The sequence below is a fragment of the Schistocerca americana genome, chromosome 3, assembly GCF_021461395.2.
Source record: "Schistocerca americana isolate TAMUIC-IGC-003095 chromosome 3, iqSchAmer2.1, whole genome shotgun sequence".
NCBI classification, from domain to species: Eukaryota; Metazoa; Arthropoda; class Insecta; order Orthoptera; family Acrididae; genus Schistocerca; species Schistocerca americana.
In genome coordinates this window covers 530735623-530751701 of record NC_060121.1, presented here as the reverse complement: position 1 = coordinate 530751701, position 16079 = coordinate 530735623, and the positions used below count along the sequence as shown (strand labels likewise).

General features: G+C 38.0%; 1 protein-coding gene across 1 annotated transcript in view; it reads right to left on the bottom strand.

Annotated features, from left to right (window-relative positions):
* Positions 1 to 16079, bottom strand: part of LOC124607412 (DIS3-like exonuclease 2) — a 198625-nt gene that overhangs the window by 81421 nt on the left and 101125 nt on the right. The gene's annotated exons all lie outside the window — the stretch shown is intronic.

Sequence of the window (16079 nt, the reverse complement as noted above, 5' to 3'; positions counted from 1 at the left end):
ACTTTCAGAAAAGATTTCCTGACACTTAAATCTATACTCTATGTTAACAAATTTCTCTTCTTCAGGAACACTTTTCTTGCCATAGTCAAGTCTACATTTTATATCCTCTCTACTTTGACCATCATCAGTTATTTTGTTCCCTATATGGCAAAACTCATCTACTACTTTAAATGTCTTATTTCTTAATCTAATTCCCTCAGCATCACCTGATTTAATGCGACTACATTCCATTATCCACAGTATCCAACTCAAATACACCAAGATAGAAACTGAAGTTTCTTGTGAGAGTCTTCGGGCAAGACTCAGTATCAGGGGTGGGCATAAAATAATAATTGGATCCTTCTATTGCTCACCAAGACTCATCTCCTGATGTAAACAAAAACTTCACAAACAAAAATCTCAGTTCACTTGGATGTGCGTCCCCCAATTATACTATAATAATTGTTGGAGAATTTAATCATCCCACAATTAACTGTGAAAATTGCAGTTTCGTTAGTGATGGACATGATAAGACATCCTGTGAAACATAACTAAATGCCTTCTCTGAAAACTACGTAGAACAGAGGGTTAGGAAACCAACTTATAATGAAAATATAGGGCATCTAATTGCAATAAATAGACATAACTTTGAGGATGCCCATATTGCAACTGGTATCAGTGACCATGACACAGTTGCAGCAACAATGATTACCAAAATAGAAAGGACAACTAAAACAAGTAGAAAGATTTGTGTGTTCAGTAACTGGAAAAAAATAGTAGTGAAATAGCTCAATCAGAAACTTAACACTTTCAGGACAAGGCAGGAGCATGTAGAGAAACCACAGTTGAAGTTCAAAAGAATAGGTGACCAAGCACTGGACAGATATGTAGCCAGTAGAACATTTCAAAATGGGAGGGAGCCTCCATGTTATACTGTCATTGTAAAGAAACTTCTAAAGAAATGGAGAGTGCTGCATAATAGGTGTAAAACAAAGCATAGGGCTATAGATAGAGAGATGCTGAATGAGACTTCTGGCTACCAAGAGAGCAATATGTGATGCCTTCAATGACTATCACAGCTTCGTCAAATGATATTTCACAAAACCCAAAGAAATTCTGGCCATATAAAGCCTGTTAGCAGCACCAAAGTTAAGTGTCCAGTCCCTAGTGAATTAGACAGGAACTGAAATTGTCTGTAGCAAAGCAAAAGCCGAAATGCTTAACACCATTTTCAAATGTTCCTTTATAAAGGAAACCCCAGGAGAATTGCCCCAATTTAATTCTCACACCACTGGATAGATGAGTGAAGTCAATATTAGTATCAACAGTGCTGAGAAACAGCTCAAATCATTAAAACTGAACACAAAACTACAGTCCAATATCCTTGGCATTGATTTGTTGTAGAATCTTAGAATATATTCTGAGCTGAAACATAACAAGGTATCTTTAACAGAATGACCACCTCAATGCCAAAACACACGGATTCCAACAACATTGATCATGTGAAACCCAATTCACACTTTTCTTACACAATATACTGAAAGCTTTGGATCAAGGCAGTCAGACAGATGCAGTATTTTTTGATTTCCAGAAAGCATTTGATTCAGGACCACACCTACACTTATTGTCAAAAGTACAATCATATGGGGTATCAAGTGAAATTTGTGACTGGATTGAGGACTTTTTGGTAGGGAGGATATAGCATGTTATATTTGACGGCGATTCATCATCAGACACTGGGTAACTTCAAGTGTGCACCAAGGAAATGTGTTGGACCCTTGCTCTTCATGTTGTATGTTAAGGGCCTCGGAGACAATATTAATAGTAACCTCAGACTTTTTTTTAAAAATGATGCAGTTATCCTTGATGAAGTACTGTCTGAAAGAAGCTGCATAGCTATTCAGTCAGATCTTGATAAGATTTCAAAGTGGTGCAAAGACAGGCAACTTGCTTTAAATGTTCAGATATGTAAAATTGCACACTTCACAAAATGAAAAAAACATAGTATCCTATGACTATAATACCGATGAGTCACTGTTGGAATTGGCTAGCTCATACAAATACCTGGGTGTAACACCATGTAGGGATATGAAATGGAATGATCCCTTAGGCTCAGTCATGGCAAAGCAGGTGGTAGACTTTGGTTTGTTGGCAGAATACTGGGTAAGTGCAATCAGTCTACAAAGTAGATAGCTGACAAATCACTCAAGCAATCAGTTCTAGAATATTGCTCAAGTGTGTGGAACCCGTACCAAAAAGGACTAACAGGGGATATTGAATGTATGCAGATAAGGGTAACATGAATGGTCACAGGTTTGTTTAATCCATGGGAGAGTGTCAGAGATACTGAAGGAACTGAACTGGAAGACTCTTCAAGACAGAGGTAAACTATCCCAACAAAGTCTGTTAACAAAGTTTTGAGAACTTGATGACTAGGAATATACTACAGCCCCCTAGGTGTTGCTCACATAGGGATCGTGAAGATAAAATTAGAATAATTATTGCATGCACAGAAGCATTCAAACAATCATTCTTTCCATGCTCCATTCGAGAATGAAATGCGAAGAAATCCTAATATCCAGTACACTGGGACATACCCTCCACCATTCACCTCACGGTGGTTTGCATGGTATGGATGTACAGGTAGAAATAGATGTAGATGTAAATTATGCTAAACATACATCTGTGCAATAAATACTTTTTGCCTCAATTATGAGTTATCACAGAATATGATGCTGTAAAACTTGAGTAAATTAAAATAGGAAAACTAAATCAACTTTGTAACATTATCATCTCCAAAATCTGGTGTTATCTGTAAAGCAAAGTCCCACAGCTTAGACGGACGATGGAAACATCCATAACATGTGATTTCCAGTTCAGGTTCTTATCAACATAAACACCTAACAAATCAGAACATTCTGTTTCATTTACTGGTTTTTCCTCAGACATTTCTTCTTGTGTTGTGGCCAGACTTGTGCAAATACAGAATTGCATATTGCAAAGATTTCAGTGATGGTTCATTTGCAGAAAACCAGCTATTAATTTCCAAGAAAATTTCATTTAATACGTCTTATGCTGAACTTTCTTCATTACACGATTTCTGCTTCTTGGCTATATGATGGCACATCATTTACATATAAGGAGAACAAGAGCACACACAATATTGGTTCCTGTGGAACAAGTGTAGTGATTATTTGTGAACTGAGGATGCCATTTTGTTTCTTAATTTGACCTTCAGCACCTGTTTAGATACAATGACCTGTTTAGATACAATGAAAACTGGTTACCAACAAGACCTCTGATACTATAATATTCAAGTATTGCTATAAGAACATTGTGAACTGCTCAATAAATACTTATGGCTTGTCATACAAAATTTCTGTCGGAAGTTTTGTCATTTTAATTTAGTACACTCTGCATTTCTGAACTGAGAAAATGGCATTTTATGTGAAGACACCACTTTTAAATCCAAACTGAGGTTGACTAAAGATCGTATTTTGAGAAAGGTGTGTTATGGTTCTTCCACACACATTCTTATGCAGTACCTTTGATGAACACGTAAGCAGTCAAATCAGTTGTTAAATATCATCTTACTACCTTTCTTGTAAAAGGATCTGACAACAGCTTATCTCAGTCTTTTTGTGATGGTGCTGCATTGGATATATGAATGATACCCCATGCGGTGAAATTTTCACCATTGTTCATCTGCATATAATGACGATATGAGTGGTGGAATACCTGATGAAACTTGAACTCTATCTGAATATATTACGACACATGGACAACAACACAGCTGGATAAAATAATGTTTTATTTAGAAAGCCAGATGGAAACAACTTTGGCCAAACAACTGCTGATGAAATACCCAGGTGATTATGCTGCACAGAGCTGGTCATCTTAACCTTAAGTCTTGCCCATAAGGTCATCGCCGTCTTGAGGCATACTCTCAGTCACGAGATGCACTGGGGCTAGGGCTGCTGATAGACATCTGCCAACGAGAGTCTTCAAGTTCCCAGTGCCCTCCTGAGACATGTAGACACTTGAGTACTGTTTGTTACAGCTATGATGACAAAAGAGAATGTTCTATGTATGTTAGCAGACAGGATGCAGATGAGAAGGGCAGACTGGACACACCCAGAATAAGTCATAGCAGTTCCTGCTGTGATAATTTCAAGGTATTATTTCATTCTGTATCTGGAGATCCTCAATGATGCAGAAAAGTCAGAAAAAAAGAATACACAATACATATTTTTTTTAAATGCTCATGTACTGACCACAGACCTTAAATGAAATGGTACTCATGTATAAACATACTTTCATTTAAAAGGTAATAACTAACTTGTCACAACACACGTAGGTGTATAATACACTGAGGTGTGTGTGACAATTCTTAGGCTATTGTAACCATACATCATCAAAGAGAAAAATCAGTTTAGACCACTTACTTACACTGATCGCATTACTCCAGAAGCCACATTTTAAATAACACATTATTCGATATGATTAATAACAGTACACAAGAGTCTGTTTTAATGAGAAATTTGTCAATAGAGTAGGAATAGCAGGCTACAAATAAATGCTTCGTGCTCTTCTTAAACTGAACTTTATTAGAAGTTAAAACTTTTCATGACTGATGAAGTTACTGCAAATATGTGTTCCTAAATAGTGGATCCTTTTCTGTGCTAATGTTACTGACTAAATCTTTTTGAAGATTAGTCTTATTTCTAATAATAATTGTATTGATTGAGCACTTAGTTTGAAAAAAAAAATGTTATTTATGACAAATTTCATTAAAGGATAAATACATAGGCAAGCAGTAGTTGGCATCCTCAGTTCTTTGAATAGGTCTCTGCAGGATGTTTTTGAGTTCACACCACAAATAATTCATATTACATATTTTTAGTGGAGCGTACCATGTCTCATTACTAGTCATTTCCCTTCCTCTTTCACTTGCAAAGTGAGTGAGGGAAAAACAACTGGCTGCACAGCTTCATATGAACTCTTAATTTCTCATATCTTATCTTTGTCATCCTTATGTAAAATGTCTCTTGGTGGCAGTAGAATCATTCGCAGTAAGCTTCAAACACCAAATCTCTAAATTTTCTCAACAGTGTTCATTAAAAAGAATGTCGCTTCCACTTCAGAGATTCCCATTATTCCAACGTATCTCCAGTACACTTGTGTGGTGATCAGACCTGCTGGTAAGAAATCTAACAGCCTGCCTTCGTATTGCTTTTATGTTTTTCTTCAATCCAATGTGGTATTGATCCCAAATACTTGAACAGTACTCGAATAGGTTCCACCATCATCCTATATGCAGTCTCCTTGACAGGTGAACCACATTTTCCCGAAATTCTACCAACAAGCCAAAGTGAGCGTTTGTCTTCCCTACCACAATCCTCAAATGCTCATTCCATTTCATATCACTTTGCAGCATTACGCCAGGATATATAATTGAGGTGACTGTGTCAAACAGGAAACTACTAATGCTGTATTCGAACTTTACTGGTTTGTTTTTCCTACTCAACCACATTAACTTACATTTTTCCACATTTAAAGCTAGCTGCCATTCATCACACCAACTAGAAATTTTGTCTACGTCATCTTGCATCCTTCTACTGTCACTCAACAATGACACCTTACCGTACACCACAGCATCATCAGCAAACAACCACACATTGCTTCCCAACTTGTCCAACATATCATTTATATACACAGAAAATAATAACAGCCCTATCACACTTCCCTGGGGCACTCCTGACAGTACCTGTCTCTGATGAACACTTGCTGTCAAGGACAACATACTGGGTTTTATTACTTAAGGAATCCTCAAGCCACTCATTTATCTAGGAACCTATTCCATATGCTCATATCTTCATTAACAGTCTCCCATGGAGCACTGCCTGTTGCCCTTCATCCAGTGTTCACAGTATATCATGTAAGAAAAGCGAAAGCCGAATTTTACTTTAGTGATGCTCTCTAAAATCATGCTGATTCACTGACATAAGCGTCTCCAGCTCAAGAAAATTTGTTACATTTCAACTGACAATACGTTCAAGAATTCTACAGCAAACGGATGTTATGGATATTGGCCAGTAATGTTGCAGATCTGTCCTTTTGCCATTCTTATATACAGGAGTCACATGTGCCTTTTTCCAGCTGCTTGGGACCTTGTACTGGACAGATTCACGACAAATAAACCAAAGTAAGGGGCAAGTAAGGGGCAAATGCTACAGAACACTCCTTGTAAAACCAAATTGGGTTTCCATTTGGACCTGGTGAGATGTTCGTTTTCAACTCTTTCAGTTGTTTCTCTATGCCAGGTATGTTTGTTACTATGTCATCCATAAGGGAGTCTGTTCGATAGTCAAACAATGGTATGTTTGTACAATTCTTCTGTGTGAATAATTTCTGAAATAAAAAAATTAAAACTTCAGCTCTTGTTTTGCTATCTACAACTGCCATACCAGACTAGTCAGCGAGCAGCTGGATGGAAGCTTTAAATACACTTAGTGATTTAACATATGACCAGAATTTTTTCAGGTTCTCAGACAGATCTTTCGTTAAAGTATGACATTGGTGGTTATTGTATGCTTCACACACAGATCTTTTCAGAGGTGCACAAGTCTTTACTAATCTTTGCCTGCCATCATCTACAAGATCTGTTTTGAACGAAGAGTGCAACAGCCTTTGCTTCCACATCATCTTCCAAATTTCATTGTTAAACCATGGTGGGTCTTTTCCATTCTTAAGCCACTTAATAGGTACATAATTCTCCAGACGATGATTTATAATATGTTTAAACTTTATCCATAATACCTCTAAGTCCATCTTACTGGAACTATGAGATTTCAATTCATGTCTAAGTGAGATGCTAACAAATGCTTATTTGCCTTCTAAAACTAAACTCCGCCTAAACAAGACATGAAGGCTCAACGCTACCAACCGGCTGTCGTATCACCCTCAGCCCACAGGTGTCACTGGATATGGATACGAAAGGGCACATGGTCAGTACACCACTCTCCTGGCCATATGTCAGTTTACGAGACTTTCCTAGCCTTCTTGACTGATTTATTAACTTTTGTACCCACAGTTGCTATAACGAAATCACTAATCCCCATCTCTGTACTGATGCCGACACCAAGGTCTGGCCTGTTTGTAGATACAAGTTTCAACATATTTCCATTGCGTATGGGCTGCCAAACTAACTGCTCAACACAGTTTTCGAAATATGTGGTCAAAAGTACTTCACAAGACTGTCTACCTGTATAGCAACAATGAATCCATAGTCATCCCAGTCAATACTCTGTGGGTTAAAGTCACCTCCAATTAGTATTACCTGATCTGCATCTTCACGTGCTACTGACTGTAGACTTTCTTTGAATGACTCTAGAACTGGTACAGCAAAAGCGGGTGGCCAGTAAAAGCATCCAACAGTTATCTTGGTTCCAGATAGACCTGTTGTAAGCGATCAGACAACTTCACTGTGACACTCAACTGCGACCTAAGGGAGAGACTATATTTTCATGAACTGCTACGAACACCCCCACCTCCTCCAACAGCATCTAATCTGTCTTTCTGATATATGTTCCATGATTCACTAAATTTCTCAGAGCTCTCTACTTCAGGTTTCAGCCAGCTGTCCATCCAAAGAATAATTTTGGGTGCGAGACCTTTCCTGGAGGCCATTACATTCGGAACTTTATTACAAATGCTTTGACAATTTACTGAACACGGTCTGACTTCCCTTTCTGCATACTGACTGTTCATCAAAGTACCTCAAACTACTCCCTAACCTAAAAACCCTCCTATGCTCTCCACAAGTACTCTGCTACCTGGGAATCTGCTCCTTTTGTGTAGTGCAGTCCTGACCTGTCAAGGGGAGCCCTACAAATCCCCACTCAATAATGCAGGTCCATAATTCTGCAGCCTAGACTCTCACGAGAGTCGACGAAGCCTTTGGCTGAGACCCTCCATTCAGTTTCAAACCAAGGGATTGCCTTCATCTCTGGGAACAATGCCACAAATTTCAAGCTCTGCTTGCACCCTGCAAGCAAGGCCAGCAGCCTTTACCACCTCCACCTGTAAGAACTGAGAATGGTGTCAGAACCCATAGCAGTGGGAGCAGATCCACCACATTGGGTTCACTAGGAGATGCATCGGGTGCAGAGCCCATGGGCGAAACAAGCAGCACCTGAGGTATCCCATATGACATGTCAGATTCTCCAACACTGCTAGACCCTGAGGCGGCAGCCTGAAGGCAGCTGACCATAGCCAAAAGCACCTTCATCATGAACTGTGGTCAGTTCCTCCTGTGTCTCTACACACAGCATGCACACATCCTACCCATCCTAGCAGGACTACCGAAAAAGAAAACTATTTAAGCAGACAGAAACTTAGATATGCAACTTGCTACCCTCCTGATGTGTCAACAATGGACATTGATGCCTTAATGAGCTGTTTAGCTGGCTGCTCAGAAGAAATAAGAACCATGTTACAGACTGCCTGAATGTATATTTGCAGTTAACAATGCAATATTAAACCTCTTAAATAGAAAAATACGCATGAAACTCAAGAAATACTGCTAGTAACGACAAAAATAGCTAAATTCGTAACTGGCTGCTACAGAGATGTGAACAGGCGACAGCAGAGGGCCCAACCCACAGTCAACCGCCTTTGACAGATCACAAAATAAACTAATAATCTGTAATTTATTGTCTAATTAATAAGAAGGCCCTGACTTCACATGTACATAATCTTCCCAGTATCACAGCCTTCTAGAAATCTAAATTGTGACTTTAAAATGTACAGGGTGAAGAAAAAATGTCGCACTTTGATGTTGGCATGCGATTCCTCATCCAGGTTCAAGACCAAAATTTATCTAGCAAAATCAGATTGGGTACATTTTAAAAGCACATGTATGAAAACAAGGAGCTGGCAACACTGTCATATTATCCAGTACATCTGAGTGTACAGAGGAATGTGTATCACCCTGCACTAGTGTATCATACATCATAGCTGACTGGGTAGGCTGCTGGGACATTAAACCCACAACTACCATGGAGCTATGGTTCAAATCCTCATCAGGTCCCCCCCCCCTTTTTTTTTTTTTTTTTTTTTTTTTTTTTTTTTTAACGCTTGTGTTCCTACTTCTTGTCGTTTATAAGCAGGACATCATTTTATCACATGACAGTGGGATCTATTAAAAAGCATATATGTGTTTACTAAATGCACAGTGCACGAGCATGACTGGTTCTGTCAAGTTCCTGTAGGATGGCTTCCCAGCGGAGTGAACAAAACAAATGATGAATATATTGATATGCTTTTGGTGCTGGGTGCATCCAATAACCAAGCAGCAGCTGCTGCTGCTCATGTGTATGTTGCACAGTAGCCTCAAAGGTGCCACCCAATAAGAATATCCTTCATTGCCTGGAGCAACACCATCGGGAAACTGGTGATCTTCATCCACAAGTAATGGACAGAGGTCGTTCCAGGACTAGACGTACTCCACAAGAAGAGGACACAATTCTTTAAACCATTCACAAATCACCTTGGTGAAGAACCTATGATATTGCACAGCGGTTCCAAATATCTTAAAGACTAGTTGTTGAAATGTTGCATGATTAAAAACTGCATCCATTTCATTACATGTTAACTCAACATCAGCAGACAGAAGATTGCATTCATCGAGTACAGTTTTGCGAATCGCTTTTGCACCTGGTGGAAGATAGTGAACATTTTATAAACAATGAGATATGGACTGATGAATCTAACTTCACTCATGAAGATATTTTAAACCTCCATGACAGCAACTACTGGTCAGAACACAATACACATGTCGCCTATGAATGTGGCTTTCAGGCACACTTTGGCAAAAACCTGTGGGTTGGAAGTCTCCTGGTGTGGTGAGAGTCATATTCTTATAACTGAAGTTATTTGTGATGGTTAGTTTGAGATACTCCATGGCAGCATTTACTAAACCTGACAACACCTTCTTTTTAGTAACAGTTGAAAAATGTTTGTTAAAAAGTTTCACAACACTGCACACATGTGATACCAATGTATCATTTACTCTTAATGCTATCTTCTCTTCTCTGGTTCTCCTAGTCCATGCCTTCACTACATCCTATCTTATTTTGTTGCCTGATGTGATTATCTTTTAATCAAAATATGTTCGCTTGTTGGCTGTGAAACATTAGAAAGGGAGGGCAAGTTGTTCTGATCTGAGGGTGAAAGGAGAGAGAAAGATCAAGCTATGGTACCATCAACATAGCACTCCTCTTTCTGTGAATATTTAAGTCCTCACTGAGGTCAGAAAAATCAAAATTCTTACCTGACAATCTAAAATAACGTATCACTCTTCTCCAACTTTCTCAGCATATTATTATGAATTCTGCACTCTTAACCAAGCTGCTTTCTACCAGAGCAAACTGCAAACACCCATCTGCTCTATTGCATCCAAACTAATAATTAATTTTTTCTTCACTTATTTTTGAATTTGCTTACATTTTCTTACTAAGTGATAGATGCTTAAATATTTCAAAACCTTAACTAGCTTTTCCCCAGCTTGCATTCATTATTCAAGGCATTATATTCAATGTGATGATTCCAATGGTGTATCTAGTTTCACTGAAAACCTCGTTAATCAAAACATATGAATTACCGAACCTTTTATTACATTACGACTTTGCAGCGTTCATGTGAGTTAATAAGTACTTACGGACACAGTGACATCACTCATTGTAAAGACTAGCATTCTGTCTTTTCTGTGACATATTTCAGTTTCAGTGAAACTAATTAACTTACAAGATAATTAATGTTAAAGTTTGTAAGTACCTATGTTTTCCATTGCATATTTTGTCTCTGTGCTTGTTAGATTCTAACCTTTCCCATTATACTTTTGTTGGCCTCACTTTTATACACAAGTTGACATATTCCACTAATTGATTAAGCCATTAATTAAGATTTTGCATAATTTTCCATAATTTTCAATATGGTGCTTGTACCCATAAATGGACTATTCCCAGTACAGATACATAAAAAGGTTCCGTAAACTTTCCTAATCTCCTAAACCACCACATATTTCACGAAGAGAGTTAGTGTTAATACTTACAGTCCATACTAAGTAGAAAAAAATCTATGAAAACCATTTTTCAAATGATTATGTGGTTTTCAAGATCACAATAAGTTCACGTGCCGGTCTTTATATAGTTCACCCCACACCCAAAATAGTTGGTCCCAGGAGAGCTATTAAACACGCAACATCTCTGTACATATTTGTAACAATGATGAAAATCCCAGGAGATACTAGTACTCGTGCAACACCTCTGCTACATCTTGAGAAACAGCAGCTAGTTTAAGTTGTGTTAATATTGAGCCTAGAGTGCAAATCTGGTAAACATATGACTAACATCTCAGGGAGAGTATTCTGATCATGTAACCTCATATGTTGTATTTTTGAACAGCTATTTGGTTAAACTTCAGTTCCCACCTAAACATTGATCAGGAAGTGCTTCACAGTTATCAGTTGTTTATTTTGTGTTAATGTTTCCCCGTTAACTGAATACATTTCTGCACTTCATGGGCAGTCATCATGCAACTTACTATTTCCACTATCTACATAATTCAATGCCAACTTGAGAATGGTCACCTGTTCTACTCCAAGTATAAGTGGACTGCAATTGATTTGCTACTGTGTTTAGATGTTGTAGGACAGTGCAAGTGTCTACTTGCATCTAAATGTTTGATATGAAACAGAATCTGGTCATTATAATGTTTGTGGTGATAATAAATTTGGAAAAAAAGCCATATCATTTGGGAATCTGTGTAATGTACATCATTTGCACAAGTCTAGAAGTCAGTTTACGGCTACTCCACTTGACTTTGATCATTGAGACTCTGAGGGCTTAATGGACAATGAAGGTAGGCACTGTTGCACATGCATCTACATATGTGAGGAGCTGGATTTTAAAATCTGCTCTACACTTTCTGTTTTTTTTGTTGGAATTTTGTGTGAACATTCACATGTTCCCAATGAATATTGGTAAAGTCTTACTTTTACCAATATTACACTTGCAGAGATATAGTCATTTGTTTGACCCCATTGTGCAACTTTCAACAGAGCATCCCGGACTTTTCAGCAAATACAAGACATTCTATCTCCAGCAACATTTTCTTTATTAAACAAAGGAAACTAGGCAATCTTGTACAACATTCTGCATGGTTTTAAGCAAAATAATAATTTAAAAAACTACGTCATGGGCATTTTTTATTTAGATAAGCTGAAGCAAAGTCAGTTGCAAAAACAGATGCTTTGAAGTTTAGTTTGGATTATCTCTGGGGGTAATTGCTGTACAAACCTGAAACTTTGCACATAATACTGCACCAACACAAGGTCACACAAAATTTCATTCTCCTAGTGTTTTCCAACAGTTTACAAACTGAGGGAAAAAGATGGTGACTTCTGTAAAAAAAAAAAAAAAATACTGACAGTAATGAAGGTCATATATCAACATGAAATCTCCAGCCAGGGCAATACACTGCACACATTTGTGAAAAAGAGTGGTGGATTGGAAATATCTATGAAACCTCTCATGACCAGAAGGATGCTTCAACGAGCTTTTTACACCCACATAGCATAGCAAATTCATTATATCGGACATCAGGAAGTGATAATTGCTGGGTTCTGGAACAACACATTATTGCAGTTACTCCAGCACCGCCAGTGGCACCATCAGCCCAGCAATATAGTTTTCCTCATAACATTCAACAGCAAATTAATAAAAGCTGGTAAAACATTCAAGTAGCTTGAAGTAAACATAAGCTTAGGATCCTAAGAGAGACCTGTTCTAGTTCTTGTCTGTGATATTTAAGAGAAATGTATTATCACACTTGGGAGCTAAGGTAAAGAACCACAACAGTGGCTGCTGTTGCACAACTATTGGGCATGGCTCCTATAGTGATGGAGATACTAATTTTCTCACTTTAAAAGAAACCGACAGTAGTTATGCCACAAAGGACCATGGCACTACATTTATACATTTTTTCCATCATTACACTAACATTCCACATAAAGAGCAAACTATGTGAACACAAAATAAGCTTTACTTTAAACTAGAATTAAACTAGTCCATCAATATCATTGTACACTATAATAGATACTCAAAATTCTCTGTAACATGAAACCTTTCCAAAAAAATTTGTTGGGCAAACTGCTGTGAACTTCACCAAAATTTACACCATGTAACAACTGTATAAACTCAGTGGCAATTAATGTGATGTGTATTGCAGTTGTTATGCAGCAATTTTATTACTATGAAATCCTATGCCTTGATAATGCACAGTTAAATTTTGAAGTTTATAATTAGTTTGGTTCTGTACTTATTATAGCAGAAACACTTTTCTGTAAAATTGGGCTAAAAACAACCATTTTTTGCAATTTTACAAAAATTACCAACTTTGCCCTCAGTTTTCAAACTATTGGAAAGCACTAGGAGAATTAAATTTTATATTCTTAGTCTTTGAATTGGCAAACTATTTCATGCAAAGTTTCAACACTAATTTATCAATGTTACTGGCTGCTGAGCTCGGTGACTGTGGATTATATTATTGTAATAGATACAGCCACCAGCCACTCTGCTATGTATTTTTATTTAAGTTAATACACAATTATTTTCTTCAGCATTCACTTTGCTGTTGATATTATTAGCATGTACTGACTGGAGACTCAAATATGTATTATGCTAATTAAGGCCAAAAACGCATTCTAGTTTAAATAAAAACTCATAACTAAGTGGCTGGTCGCTATATTTATCAAAATAACGCAAAGTTTCAAATTTATCCCGCAGTTACTTCCAGATATATAAAAAGCTAAACTTAACATTTGTTTCAAGTGTCTATTTTTAAGCAAACTTTGGATCACATTATCCACATGAAAAATCCTCATGAAACATTTTTTCATTACTTTGCTTATGAGAGTACAAAATGTTGTATGAGATGGCCTAGTTTTGTTTGTTTCAAGGAAATAATGCTGGAGACATAACGTCTTAAAGTTGCCGAAAACTGAGAGGTGCACTGTTGATAGCTGCACTTTGAGATCAAACAAATGACAGTCTTCGCAAGTACTGAACTGGTGAGCATGAGATTTTACCAACATTTATTTGGAACACAAGTGAATGTTCACACAAAATTTTATGAAATTCATGATGGTCAAGTGTTTCTCTAGACCACAGGGCATGGAATGACCCCAATGTCAACCACTATCAAATGCACTACCAGGGGTAGTTAAAGTTTTTTTTAACACCTTGAAAACGAAAGCTGTGATGATCAAATGGGATGAAAGTATTTGTCCACCTCTATATATTCAGCTATCAATGGGACACATTTTTCCCAACGGTGGATGATTTGATAGATAACTTGGCTGAACAAGGTTGCTTTCTGGACTTTTGGGAAAGGATTCACCTTGAAAATAATATTGTTGATATCCTGGAAATGCCTGCCATGCAATGGTTTCTTCATTTCATGAAAACGGAACAATCACAGGGTGCCATGTCAGGAGAATACAGAGCTGCAGGCGAAATTTGATGGCCCGAAGAAGCAGCATGTGTGAACTGTGTCACGTGAAGAATGAGCTGGGACACCGTACTGGAACAAAATTACTCCCAGAACACCTCCAGTAGCCTCATCCACAGATTTAAGTATTACGCACCTGTCACTGATTGTTTCTCAATAGCATAGTCTGTGCTAGCACCACACCATGGTAGTCCCAGAAAATGCCCATCCTCACCCTGCCCAATGTTATTTCGGCCTTTGCTTTTTTCTGCTTGCTGTGTCTTAGGAATCACAGTGATACAGCCAGCTCTGGCCCATGTTAAGTCATCTGGATTGGTGTGACATAGCTACACCACTTCTGTAACTGCCTTGGTTCAGAAGGCATGCTGAATGGATCCGACATGTTGCAGAAACCACTATCAAGTGATCCTTGTTACGTTCAGAATGTCATACAAGATGTTGAAAACTGATCCACGACTGATTTTCACTTTTGTCACTATCACTTCAATTGTGATATTCAGGTCTGCAAGCACCAGGGCTTCCACTTCTCCTGCAATTACCAGTTCTTCAAAGAGAGATGGTCTGCTACTTTGTTTTTCAGCATTGAGACCGCTATGACCACAATGGAAGTGCCTGTGCCACCTCATCACTACATCATATGACGTACCCCTTCACCAACACAACTTGTACTGTTGCTGCACTGTTTCCTTCAAATGTAGGATACAAATCATTGCTCAATACTCCACTTTATAAAAGGCCTGCACCACTTTACTTCGAAATTTCTACTAGTGTGCTATGATACTGTGATGCAGGAACTTCAATGTTTAACAAATACTAACAAAGAGATAGAGGGGCTGGCCAGTACTTACCTCAGCTCAGTACAGGCGATAGATACACAAAAAACAGAACCGAAAATTTACGTTCCTAGCTTTCGGAACAAATGTTCCTTCATCAGGGAGGAGAGAGGGGAAAGAAAGAGAAGAAGGGAAAGTGGATTCAGTTACTCACAACCCAGGTTATGAAGCAACAGGGAAAGGAAAACAGGGAGGGTAGCAAGGATGGAGGCATGGTTGTCAGAGGGAACTTCAATGTTTACCAGAAATGCAGCTTTGTATGTGGAAAGAAACAAAAATTAACTATGTAGCTGTAATTTTTCAAGATAATAATTGAAACTTAGGATAATGCCTCATATGAATCTTGACCAGTGTTTTATACAATAATAATCACCACCTACACATCACTTGAACTGATGTGCATTGAAACTGCTTACACCAGTAGCATCCAGCACCCTGTTACTTAGTACACTCTGTGATATGCTATCAGTTCCCTATCCTCCAATTTTGATCTCCCTCTACAAACACTTGTTCTTCTCAAGTCCAAAGATGTGAAATGGCTATCCAACTTCACACTTTTCTGTTGACATCCGCTACTTATTAATTAATGTTAACCTCTTAATTCATTCACTTCTACAAATATCCTTAAACTGCATTTTCATGTACATTCTATATCAACTCACACTACGCATATGTGTGTGTGTGTGTGTGTGTGTG